General features: G+C 36.8%; 1 protein-coding gene and 1 pseudogene across 1 annotated transcript in view; one reads left to right on the top strand and one right to left on the bottom strand.

Annotated features, from left to right (window-relative positions):
- The window catches only part of ZMYM2 (zinc finger MYM-type containing 2), a 147,231-nt gene that overhangs the window by 17,778 nt on the left and 115,661 nt on the right, over window positions 1–13,792 (bottom strand). The window lies entirely within an intron of this gene.
- LOC150012365 (FSD1-like protein pseudogene) lies at window positions 5,451–6,492 on the top strand (annotated as a pseudogene).

The raw sequence follows: 13,792 nt of genomic DNA, 5'->3' as shown, positions 1-13,792 counted from the left end.
TTATTGTCATACATGAAAAAAAAAATCAATAAATGCTACAAACAAAAGTAAGTACTCTTCCAAAAATACCTTTTATTTCTGTATACATCCTTGAAGTAACATTGAACAGCAATGATTTCTGGAAAGTATATTTTAGGTTGCTTATCTGAGAACTGAGTTTTCATATTATTTTTAAAGCTTATACATACATTGCAGTCCTTTACAAAAATTAAATCAAGTGTAAAAATATGTCCGATGATGAGAATAAATCGTAAAACAATTTTTTCAATTACCGTATTTTTCGATCCATCAGATGTACTTCTTTCCCCCCAAAAGTGGGGGAAAATGTCTGTGTGTCTTATGGAGCAAATACTGTATCACAGACCATGATGTGTATTACCTGATCTGTCAGCGGTGTCGACAGCTGTTAGAAGAGGAAGTGGAGAGCCCACGCGAAACCCCTAGGTATGCTTAAATGTCCCACTTTACTGCTGAATCTCAGGGCATCTGAGCAGTATGAAGATAGCAAAGAAAGTGATATCAGTGACTGAGAGCAACTGAGCTTCCAAAGTTCTGACACTAATAATGATGAGTTCCTGGGGTTCCGAAAAAATCAGAAGAGTTCTTGAACCTTAAAGTCTCTCCTCGTTTGACTGTTTTTTTAAGAATATTTTATTGATTATGTTGTTACAATATCGCTTTTTTTTCCCCCTTTGCTACCCTCTGCCCAGTATCCCCCTACCTCTAGCAATCCTACCCCTCTTAGTTCATGTCCAGAGGTTGTGCATATAAGTCTTTGACTTCACAGTTTCCTATATTATTCATAACTTCCCTATGTCTATATGTACCAACCAATTATGCTTCTTAATCCCTGCACCATTTCCCCATTTCTCCCTCTTCCCACTCCCAGCTGATAACCAAATGTTCCACATACCTATGATTCTGTTCCTATTCTGGTTTGCTTAGTTGGATTTTGTTTTTATTTTTTAGATTCAGTTGTTGATAGCTGTGAGTTTGTTGTCATTTTAATGTTCATAATTTTGATCTTCCTTTTCTTACATAAGTCTCTTTGACATTTCATATAATAATAGTTTGGTGATGATGAGTTCCTTAAGCTTTAGCTTGTCTGGGAAGCATTTTATCTGTCCTTCCATTCTAAACGATAGCTTTGCTGGGTAGAGTAATCTTGGTGGTAAGTCCCTGCTTTTCATCACCTTGAATACTTGTTGCCAGTTCCTTCTTGCCTTCAAAGTTTCTTTTGAGAAGTCAGCTGAAAGTTTTATAGGCACCCCTTTGTTGGTAATTCTCTGCTTTTCTCTTGCTGCTTTTAAGATTCTCTCTTTAGCTTTTGGCATTTTAATTATGATGTGTCTTGGTGTGGTCCTTTTTGTGTCTAGCTTGTTTGGGATTCTCTGTGCTTCCTGGACTTCTATGTCTACTTCCTTCGCCAAATTTGGGGCGTTTTCCTTCACTATTTTATCACATGAGTTTTCAATTTCATGCTCTTCCTCTTCTTCTGGCACCCGTACAATTCAGATGTTTGCAAGTTTAAACTTGTCCCAGAGGTTCCGAAGCCTCTCCTCATTTTTTCCAATTCTTGTTTCCTCATTCTGTACTGGTTGACTGTTTTTTTTTCTTCCTTATATTCCAAGTCATTGATTTGAACCCCGATTTCCTTCCCTCCACCACTGGTTTTGTGTGGATTTTCATTCGTTTCATTTGGCATCGCTTTCACTTCTTCCCTTATGCGTTTGCCATATTTAAGGGTATTTGTCAAGTCTGTGATCATCTTTATCATCCGTGTTTTGAACTCTACGCTTGATAGGTTGGCTACCTCCTCGTTTATTAGGCTGGTTATCTCCTCATCGCTTAGTTCTCCCACTGGAACCTTGATCTGTTCACCTTTTTGGGCCATACTTCCCTATCTACTCAACTTGAAACGATCCTGTGTTTGCTTGCCTCTGTGTCTTAGATAGAGCTGTCACAACTGTTATGTTGTAAGGGGTGGAGCCTTAGGTACTCATCAGTACAGGGTGACTCATTTCACCACGTTGTGGCACTGTATGGGGGGGGAGGGGTCTGAGAGGGAACAATGCCACTTGCTCAGCACTTGTCCCTTTTCCAGGCACTTCTTTCACTTTTGTATGGGATTGGAGCCTCTCTAGCTGTTGCCCTAGCCATTGTTCCCAGAGTGGGTAGGTCTACGGATGTTCTAGGATCGTGGGAGACTTTAAACAAGCGGACTCTGCTGAGAGACTAGCAGTTTCTTCCACTGCCCCAACCCCCACTGGTTTGCACAGTCAGAAGCAATGAGGCTTGATTTTCCCCAGCACTGGGACCGTGAGCTGTGCGGTCTGGTCAGAAGCTGGAAACACTTCTCAGGTGTACCTCCTGACTTTTTAAAACGTGTGACTGCTCCTTCTGCCAGCCTCCTTCTCCTGCTGCTGCTACCACCACCACCAAACCATATCCTCTCTGCCCCTCCTACCTATCTGGATGAGTATTTCTCCTTTATACTTTTGTTTGTTGGACTTCCATGTAGCTTGATTATCTGGAACCTTTGGTTGTCTCTAGTTTTGAGGTACTATTTAGTTGTATTCCTTCTTAGTTGTGGAGGGAGACACAACGTGTCTCTCTAGGCCTAAATCTTCGCCGGAAGTCCAATAATGAGCTCTTTTTATTAATGGCTCTTTCCAAAAAACTGCAAATACCCCAGAGACCACTAAAAACATAAGCCTTTCTAGGTTGAATTCTGTCTTCTCATTTGTTAATGACAGTGATGATGGTTCTTAATACTGCTGTTGACTGCTATTCACTTTATATGGTTGAAATATTATTGTTATATTTTATTAAATATTTTAGTACACCATTTGGTTCAGAATTCTTTTTTCTTGTTTTCCTCCTCTAAACCTAGGTGTGTCTTATGGTCAAGTGTGTCTTACAGTGCGAAACATACGGTATGTTAAAAATACAGAAAACATAAAATTTACCATCTTAACCATTTTTCAGCATACAATTTAGTAGTAAAATAATTTTTTTTGGAGGAAACTTTTTTCAATACATAAAAAATCAATTTTAAAAAGGAAGGAAATTCTGACACATGCTACAACACTTATGAACTTTGAGGACATTATACTTTTGTGCAATAACCCAGTCACAGAGAAAATACTGTACAATTCACCTTAAATGAGGTCCCTGGAGTAGCCAAACTTACAGAGAGAAAGTAGAATGGTGGGTACCAGGAGACAATTGAGAGTTACTGTCTATCTATATAGGTAGTTTCAGTTTTATAACATGAGAAGAGTCACAGAGATGGATGGTGGTGTTCTTTGCACAAGATTATGAATGTACTTAATAATGAACTATAATATTAAAAAGATGGTAAATTTTATGTTACATGTACTTTACAATTTAAAACAAAATTTTTTTAAAGAAAAGAATGTACTTAAGACATAATATATAGCCCTGAATGGTGTGGTGCAGTGGACTGAGCGCTGGCCCACGAACTGAAAGGTTACCGGTTTGATTCCCAGTCAGGATACATGCCTGGGTTGTGGGCCAGGTCCCCATTTAGGCGTGTGCAGAGGCAACCAATGGATGTATCTCTCACACACTGATGTGTTTCTCCCTCTCTTCTCCTCCCCTTCCCTTCTCTCTAGAAGTAAATAAATCTTTATAAAAAACTAACGTAAGACGTAATTTATAATCTTTCATAATGAGATCCACTTAGCTCTCAAAACCTTAATATTTTGAGATCTAGTATTTATATAACCCATTACATAAAAAGCAATCCAGAGAGACACTCAACTTCCTGTAACAGAATTATGAAGTCAGACAATTCCCTTTACTTATGGAAACTTAATATACAACATACAAAAAATTATGGAATGCAGATAAACTAGTTCATATACTAAAATTTATAACTTTAAATGCCTTACTAGAAAAGAATAAAGATCTAAAATCAAGAATATTAAGAAGATCGGAAGGACTTCCAGCAAAGGTGGAGGCCTAGATAGACACATTGCGTCTCCTTCCACAACTAAGAAGGAATACAACTACCTCAAAACGAGAGACAACCAGAAGTCCCAGAAAACTGAGCTGAATGGCAGTCCAACAAAGATATAAAGTAACACTCATCCAGACAGGTAGGAGGTGCGAAGAGCATGTGGTGTGGCGGCAGCAGCAGTGGTGGCAGCAGCAGGCCAGTGGAAAGCACAAACATTTAAAAAAGTAGAGAGGGACACCTGGGGAGCACTCCCAGCATGAGACCAAACCACGCAGCTCATGGTTCCAGCACCGGGGACAATAAAGGCTCATTGCTTCTGACTGTGCAAACCAGTAGGGGTCGGGGGGGAGGCAGAAACTGCCAATCTCTCAGCAGAGTCTGCTTGTATAAAGGGCCCCCATGGTCCTAGAACGTCTCCAAACCCACCCACTCTGGGAATGATGACCAGAGCAATAGCTAGAGAGGTGCCAGTCTCATACGGAAGTGGGAGAAATACCTGGAAAAGGGGCGAGTGCTGAGCAAGTGGCATTGTTCCCTCTCAGACCCCTCCCACACCAACACAGCACCACAATGTGGCCATGTACTGACAAATACCTAAGGCTGCACCCCTTATAACATAACAGGAGCGACACCTCTAAAGCACAGTGGCCAACAAATACAGGAGGCTGTCAAAATGAGGAGACAGAGAAGTATGCCTCAAAAGAGGATACAGATCAAGGTTCCAGTGGGAAAACTAAACAATGAGGAGATAGCCAACCTAATAGACATAGAGTTCAAAACACTGGTGATAAAGATGCTGACAGGCTTGACAGATATACTTAAGTATGGCAAACACATAATGGAAGAAGGGAAGGTATGTTAAATGAAATGAAGGAAAATATACATAAAACCAATGGTGAAAGGAAGGGAACCGTGGTTCAAATCAATGATTTGGACCATAAGGAAGAAAAAAATAGTTAACCAGTACAGAATGAGGAAACGAGAATTGAAAAAATGAGGAGAGGCTTAGGACACCTGGAACAACTTTAAACGTGCCAACATCCGAATCATAGGGATGTCTGAAGAAGAGGAAGAGCAAGAAATTGAAAACTCATGTAAAAAAATAATGAAGGAAAACTTCCCTAATTTGGCGAAGGAAATAAGACATACAACTCCAGGAAGCACAGAGAGATCCAAACAAGCTAGACGCAAAAAGGACCACACCAAGACACATCATAATTAAAATGCCAAAGGCTAAAGAGAGAATCTTAAAAGCATCAAGAGAAAAGTAGCGCTTTCACCCTAGCAACCGCGGTGCGACAACAGCACGCATGCACTCGGGCTTGGCACGGACCGGGCAGGGCCAGGAAGCACCACTGCGTTCTAAAGCTGAGGCAGTGGCCGGCCCATGTAGCGGTCTTTGTGTGTCCCAACTCCCTCTGCCTCCTCACATGGTTCTCCTACACGTTTTCTGGCCCAGGGGCCTTAAGCCTTGCCCATGGACTCCCGGAAAGAAGCTCTGCAAAGGATCATTTCAACTCCAGCAAATAAAAATGATGAAATTCAGAACTTTATTGATACACTAAATCAAATACTAAAAGGAGTTCAGGACAATTCTAATATACTTTCAGAATTAGATGAAGAATTTGATAGTTTGTACTCTATACTGAAGTGAAAGAAAGTATGATTCACAGTATCAAGCAGGAACAATCTCGTAAATTATAAGAGTTACAGAGTCAGCTTATTCAATTAATAATGCACTGGAGAACTTTGAAGAACTTCTAGAATTTGCAACACGGTCATTAGATATAAGGGAAGCTGAAGAATTTTCAAAGGCTGCCAGACAGATCAAGGATGGAGTAACAATGGCTTCAGCCTTTCGCCTTTCTTTGAAACCAAAGGTCAGTGACAACACGGCTCATTTAATGGTGGATTTTTCTCAGGAAATACAGATGTTGCAAACTTTGAAGTTTTTGTCAGTCCCCAAAGCTCCACAGTTAGATCCAATAGAATGTTTGGTAGCTGACAACTCTAACAGTAGCCTGCAGAATGTCAGAAGAAGATAACAAGATTGACCATTTCATACTGGAATATAGGAAAACTAATTTTGATGGACTTCCACGTGTAAAGGATGAACGATGTTGGGAGATAATGGATAATATTAAGGGTACTGAATATACACTGTTGGGCTTAAGATGGACTTCCACGTGTAAAGGATGAACGATGTTGGGAGATAATGGATAATATTAAGGGTACTGAATATACACTGTTGGGCTTAAGATGGACTTCCATGTGTAAAGGATGAACGATGTTGGGAGATAATGGATAATATTAAGGGTACTAAATATACACTGTCGGGCTTAAAGTTTGATTCAAAGTATATGAATTTCAAAGTCCGAGCTTGTAACAAAGCTGTGGCTGTAGAGCGTTCTGATCCAGTGACTCTAGAGACCAAAGCAATTAACTTCAGTTTGGATAACTCACCATCCCATTTGAACCTGAGAATTGAAGATACCTGTGTAGTATGAAATATTCACAGGAACCTACTGTGCCCTATTATAGAAGCAAGCAGAGAACGAGCAATAAACTGATACTTTGAAGAGCAAATGCGGGGGGAAAAGGCAGTGTTTAAATAGTTACATAGAAATTTATTTTTATGTTTCTTGGATTACTTTGGGTCTTCTAATATGTTTAGTTACATATGGTAGCCTTAGGGCATAAAGAAAAAAAGTGTGTAAATCTTGCCTTCTTTCTTCTTTACTTTCTTTTTTCTCTTTTTACTACCTATTATTTAGTTCTTAAACTGAAGTTTTTTAAAATAATACAGTCCTCTGCAGTTTTCTAAAAATTGAAATAACTGGTTGGAGATTCTAGACAGTTTCTTACAATAGTTTGTCCCCTTTCGTAAATAAGTTGAGTTTAGCTAAATTATCCTATTTTTTATTGATTATATATCATTTTTTTTCTAAATGTCATATTTTTCTTGTGGTTATAACTCAGAAAGAGAGTGTATAGAAAGAGTTTCTAGACATAATTAAAATCACCCAGATTTCAGTTTATTTGCTGCACTAACAGTGGCAAAAGAATATTCTTTATATGTTGCCCTGTTTATAGACTTCTTTTTATCCCATCATTTTTGATGATGGGTAAGATGTTTAAAAGCTTTATGTTTTCTGATTTTGTTGTCTAGTTTAACACTACCTTTAGTAGTTATCTTTGATAAAATTCCCACTTGGCTTTGGTAATAACTGATAATACTTATACTGATTTTTAACATTTCTGCTAGGAATTAAAGTTTATTAAAACTGTATAGAAGTAGAAAAATGTACGCTATTCAAGTTTTACCTCAGAAAGATAGGCTATAAAGGAAGGTGCCTAAAACTATTGTTTACTAAAGTCATTTATATATGCTTTTGATAGAATATGAAATGGTTTAAACAAGTGATTTTTTAAAAAGCCACATATCTCTGATTTATTTGGCATATAAAGTTTTTCAGTCATAACTACTTAGAGGTTATTTCCTCTCAGTTCTTTTAACTACATTCATTTGCTTTCTAAAGGGATGTAATTTTTTCAAAAGCAACACAGAATGATCTTTCCCAAAGTTAGGGAAAATTCGTCGGCAGCCGTCCGTCTCGAGAGATGATGATGTAGCTTCTTAAGAGTCTATCTGCACCGCCGAGAATGGCTGTGCAGTCCGACTCCGGAGTGACACGGTATCTGTCTCCTCCCGTGTTGAATCGACATCTTGCGATGACGCTGGAGTGTCCTCTCCAGTGAAGCTGAAGCTACAGAGCCTGGGCAGGGTGATATGGAGGGTCTGCTGTTGCCCATGCAGCAGGCCCCCCCTCTCTTCGCAGCTGAAGGGTCCAAGGGAAAGACGGAGTCAATACAGCTTGGCTTCAGGTGCGCCGCAGGAGTTGCCGGTGTTGACTACAACGTCAAACCGCCTTAGGGACTCCGGCTCCGGATTTTCTGTCGGGGTTTACTCCCTTAGCCTTTCCCCTGAAGAGGTATGCCGCAAGGCAGCGGAGGTTTTTTGGAATCAGAGTTTTCCTTCTCTGATGTGCCCTGACTGGAAGATCGAACCAGCGACACTTAGCTCGCAGGCCGACGCTCAATCCACTGAGCCAAACCAGCCAGGGACTAGGGAAAATATTAACGAGTAAAACCCATAGTTATTGAGAACATACCTGTTTTATAAAAGTTGATTAAAATTTGTAACACAAGTCCTTTGAGCCAAACTGAAAGTTGTAATTACAGTAGTATTTAATAATTCCTTAAGTGTTTTAAAGAGACTTGCATTTGTATATTCCTTAATTTCTGAAACTTTTACTTTCTCATTTTAATTTTCATTCGCATTTTAAGTATATTATACTATGACCATCTTCTCCCCAGAAGCAACTGATGCTGCTTCCATTGGAGTTGCTGTCTACAGAAAGCCCTGTGGAATGGGAATAGCTCATTCTTTCTTAAAGTTTGCTGCTTGCTGACAGGAAGTTCTGTTCATTTTAAAACAAATTTAAATGATGACTTTTATTTGAACTAGGTACTATTTTTCCTGAGGACATTCATATCTGCACCATTGTCTGCTGACATTTTGTATTTGTAATTACAAAGACTAAGAGAATTTAGAGAATGAATATGTTAATAGCTATTCTTTTGAGTCTCCAAACAAATATAATTTTGGTTTTTGTTACCCCTGGAAATTTTGGTAGAAATTTTGGGTGTTCTTTTCCCTATAGCAGAGTTTTATCCAGGACCTAAGGAAACAGGAAGTACAACTCTCTTTCATAGAGTCACCCTGAAAGCCGTAATTTTGTGGTGGAGCTGCTTTATGTAAACTGTTAGACATGTATATTTTAGTAAAGATGACACCGAAAAAGCCAGAAATCCTTGTATAAAATTTTTTACTTTTACAGCTTACATATTTGTGTCTTCTCTTTAATTCAGTGCCTTCTTCCTCTAAGCATGCCCTTTTTACTCCATGCCCCTTGCAGTGTCAGCTGATATTTAGTCCAGAGACCATTACATTATGCTGGTGAAGGCCTTTTATTGCAGGGGCATGGGGAAAGGAAATATAATCAAGGGCTGGAGAAGTGCATATGATTCTTTTCTGTGCTCATGCTATCATTTGAAACCCTTCATAAAAATTTTATAATATACTCATTTGGAAAGTTCATTTCAAGTAGTACTATTATTACTTCAAAGTAAGAATATGAGATTTACCTCGTACTCTGTTTCTTAAAGCCTCTAAAAGTAAAGAGCAAAATGTGTGGGGTTTTAGTTCAGTTGTTTTAAGTTTATTTGTGTTAAGCTTAACTGGAGCAAAAATGCATGAGAAGTTGACAGTAATGGATATATCACAAGTCTAAAAATATTATGTTTTACAAAACCATATTTTTAGTATTGCATTTCTCTTATAGCAGTTGAATCCCAAACCAGTTTTAGTAAACTGGATAAAGAAATAAAGTAATTCCCTTAAGCACTTTAGAATCTTTTTATAATTCATTTTGATTCTCTGAGCTGACCATATGTCTTTAATTTTTGGTAAATATGCATATACCAAGCACTTAATAACTGCACATAGAAATGTGACACACAGTGATTCTTTGACTGTTCCAAGTGTCAGTAAACAAATGAAACGTATTAAGAGGCATGCCTGTCTGTACATGGGTTTAATTGATGGCATGTGTACCTGCCAATGTGAAAAACCATGAACTGCTACTGTACAACTAGACTGGCCTACTTTGTTCTACAGTTTTTTTCCATGTTATGAAATTAAAGCATGAACAGTATCATGTATAATTTGAATTTTTGTGACTTGATCCTTGCTGGTATAAATAATAAAAGTGAGTAATTTGTCATGAAACCTTTAATTAGGCTAAGATACTTTTATTTCATGACTTACCTAGAATGATTACTTTTTTTCTATATCCTCTTTCCATAAAGTTATATTTATTTATATTTTTAAATTGTTCCTTTTGGGAACATAGGTTAAAAACTGGAAAAGGATATTATGGAAAGGGATTATTTCAAAGAGTATTAATTTTAGAAGAGGAAAGTATAGGCTTTTTACTATAAAATATGTGATTCCAGGCTGAAAAAAAACTAAGGACTATATTTTCAAATCATCATAATAATTCTTTTTCAAAAAGCCTATATTTGTCCGATCACTGTTCATTCTTTGGCAGATTTATTCCACAAATACTTTAAGTGTCTGTGATATGGCAGTCAAACTTTGTGTTCAGATTTTCAAAATTAATGAAGTTTGACTTACTGTGCATATAGTTTTGCTCCTTTTAAGTGGTATGACAGTTTGCATCTTGAAAACAATGTTTTGCTAATAAGTCAGAAATTTTAAAATGTAAGTTTGTTATAGCTTATAAAATATTTCAAATTTTAATAAGCATATTGCACGTAATATGGTTCACGTCTATATAGTTACAAAAAATGACTCTGGAAAAGTTTCTTCCTTGATTTTATTTTTACACTGGATATATTCTTTTAGGGAAGTGTATGGTCAGCACAAATTTACTCAACATCCAAGTGACCATAATGTTATTTGCTATTTTTTAACCAAAATGTACATTGTATAATGCCAATACTAGAGCATTATAAAAGATCATGAATGTTTTTTAATCATCATAGAAAGCTTACCTCATTTCATTGTACTTTTAGTTTTGTTTGTATCTTACAGTGTTCATATTATGCCAATATTTGTGATCCTCACATGTTACCTATGATAGCTTTGTTACTTGGAATATTTTATTAATGCAAATGTTTGTAAGCTTTTTGAATAATTTGGAGTTAAATGGATTATGTTTAGTATATTTTGTTTTTGTTGAAAAGATACTGTTGAACATGCCATATAAAGTTTAGTACTGGCTTATAAATACCAGAGATTGCCACAGTAGTTTCTCCTCAGATTACTCAATTATTAAATTAAAACGGTATTTGTTAAAAAAAAAAAAAAAAAAAAAAAGAGAGAGAGAGAAAGAGAAAAGTAGAGTTACCTACAAAGGGTTGCCTATAAGATTCTCAGTAGAAACTTTGCATGCAAGAAGTGACTGGCAAGAAATACTCAAAGTGATGAAAAGTGAGGACCCACAACCATGATTAGTCTATCCAGCAAAGCTATCATTTAGAATGGAAGGGCAGATAAGTGCTTCCCAGACAAAGTAAAGTTGAAGGAGTTAATCATCACCAAGTCATTATTACATGAAATGTTAAAGGGGCTTATTTAAGAAAAAGAAGATTAAAACTATGAACAATAAAATGACAACAAACTCACAACTATCAACAACAGACCCTAAAAAAATAAAAACAAAACAAACTAAGCAAACAACCAGAATAGGAAGAGAATCATAGGTATGGGGATCATTTGGAGGGTTATCAGCTGGGAGGGGGAAAGGGGAGAAAAGAGGAAATGGTGTAGAGATTAAGAAGTATAATTGGTAGGTTCCAAATAGACAGGGGGAAGTTAAGAATAATAAAGGAAAGGTGAAGCCAAAGAACTTATATGTATGACCCATAGAAACTAACTAATGGCAATGGGATTGCTTGAAAGAAGGTGGGTACTGGGCAGACGGGAGCAAAGGGAAAAGAAACTGGGACAACTGTAACAGCATAATCACTAAAATATACTTAAAAATAAAATAAATTAAAAAATAAAAAATGGTGAAAATAAAGATTAATAAGGGAATATTACCAATTTGTACCAAAAACTTGACTACTTTGATAAAATATATACATTTCCTGAAGGACAAAATTGCCGAAATGGACTCCAGAAAAACAAAAAACCTAAATAATCCTCTTATCAACTAAAAGAATTGATTCAAAACCACTCCCAACAAAAACCAAAAACGCAGGTCCATTTGGGTTCACTGGTGAATTCTATCAAATATCTCAGGAAAAAATAATAACAATTTGAACAAATTCTTTCAGGAAATAAAAGAAAGTGTGTCATTTTCTGAGGCTGTCATCCCAGGACTAAAGCCAGAGAGACATCGTAAGAAAACTATGAACTAATATCCTTCATGAATAGCTACACAAATCAGCAACAGTAAATTAGCAAATCCTAACAGCAATATACAGAAAGGATAAAGTATCATGAAATGGACTCTAGGCCCAGTAACTTAATGTTGATTTACCATCTGAAAATAGTTGCTATGCCATTATTAATAGGATAGGGGAGAAAAATCATATCAGTGTCTCAAAAAATGTAAAAGGACAGTTCACAAAATTCAATAACCATTTAAAAACTCTCAAAAACAAAATAAAACGTCAAGAAAAATCCTCACCAACTAAAGCAGCTATTTTCAACCTTTCATCTCATGGCACATATAAACTAATTACTGAAATTCTGCAATACATCAAAAAATATATTACTTGCAAATCTGACAAAAAATTGGTATAATTTTGATTGATTTACAAAAATAATAACAATAGTAATTATGTACCCATTTTTACTCTGAAGTAACTTTTAAAAAAATCAGTTGCCTATACTTCTATATAAGAATTTCTGGTTCTAAGAATTAACCAATCAGATGTAATCTTATTATGCAATGTGACCAATTAGATGCAACTGTATCATATGGCCTATAATTTATGGTTCAAGACAGGGTATTCATACCAGATGGTATGAACTGTGATAGCTTTTGTCATTTTTTCTTTTTTAATTTGACAATCTAAGGGAAAAGCAGTCAGTGCCCATGACTAGTTAGGTACAGCATATTTTAAAAATTCTTTTCGCTCATCAGTTGAAAAATTGCCAAACTAAGAAATAGAAGAAAACTTCCTTGACCTGGTACCAGGAAGCTATAAAAAAAACCTCCAAGAAACATCCTACTTAATTAAGAAAAACCATCTACCAAGGATCAGATACAAGGCAAGGGTTTCTACTCTCACCACTTACATTCTTTTTGTGTGATGAAAGTAACTGATGTAATAAGAGAAAGAAATAAAAGACATGTAGATTGGAAAGCAATAAACTGCCCTTATTCAAACATGACATGATTCTGTATGTAGGAAGTTCAAAATAAAAAACTTACCTACTAGAGCTAATAGTGAATTGGTACATACAGAATATATGAGGTCTGTCCAGAAAAAGTCCAGCCACTGTTAATATAACAACAATGGTTTGTGTGACATCGATGTAACCAAGGAGAGTGGACTGTAATGCACATGTGTGAACAATGATGATTTCACTGTACTAGTCAGTGGGGCGGGGCAAGGGGGTGTACACACCATTGAATAAGCATGTGTACTGTGTGGCCCATCGCATTCAAAATGACTGAGTAAAGCAATGAATCTGCATCAGATTCTGCATTAAGCTTGAACATTCCTCCACAGAAACTATTTGGATGACTCAGAAGGCTGCAACTATACGCAACTGTTAACTGGCAACTTCATCACTACAACATGCTCGCTCATGCATCACGTCTCATGCAGTTTTTTGGCAAACCATCAAATCACCCAGGTGACTCAGCCCCACTATAGCCCAGATTTGGCGCCCTGAGACTTCTGGCTTTTCCCAAAACTAAAATCACCTTTGAAAAGGAAGAGATTTCAGACCATTGATGAAATTCAGGAAAATATGATGGTGACTGACTGGAAAAACTGTGTGAGGTCCCAAGGTGCCTACTTTGAAGGGTACTGATGTATTACTGTCCTATGTACAATGTTTGTTTTATCTTGTATCTTCTTCAATAAATGTCTCTATTTTTCGTATTACATGACTGGATACCTTCTGGACAGACCTTGTAAGATGTATATATAAAAAATCAATTGCATTTCTATATGCAAATAATACTTGAGGAAATAATT

This window comes from Furipterus horrens, unplaced genomic scaffold (genome assembly GCF_987537825.1).
Source record: "Furipterus horrens unplaced genomic scaffold, mFurHor1.1.pri manual_scaffold_4, whole genome shotgun sequence".
Lineage (NCBI taxonomy): Eukaryota > Metazoa > Chordata > Mammalia > Chiroptera > Furipteridae > Furipterus > Furipterus horrens.
This window is presented reverse-complemented; position numbering and strand designations above follow the sequence as displayed.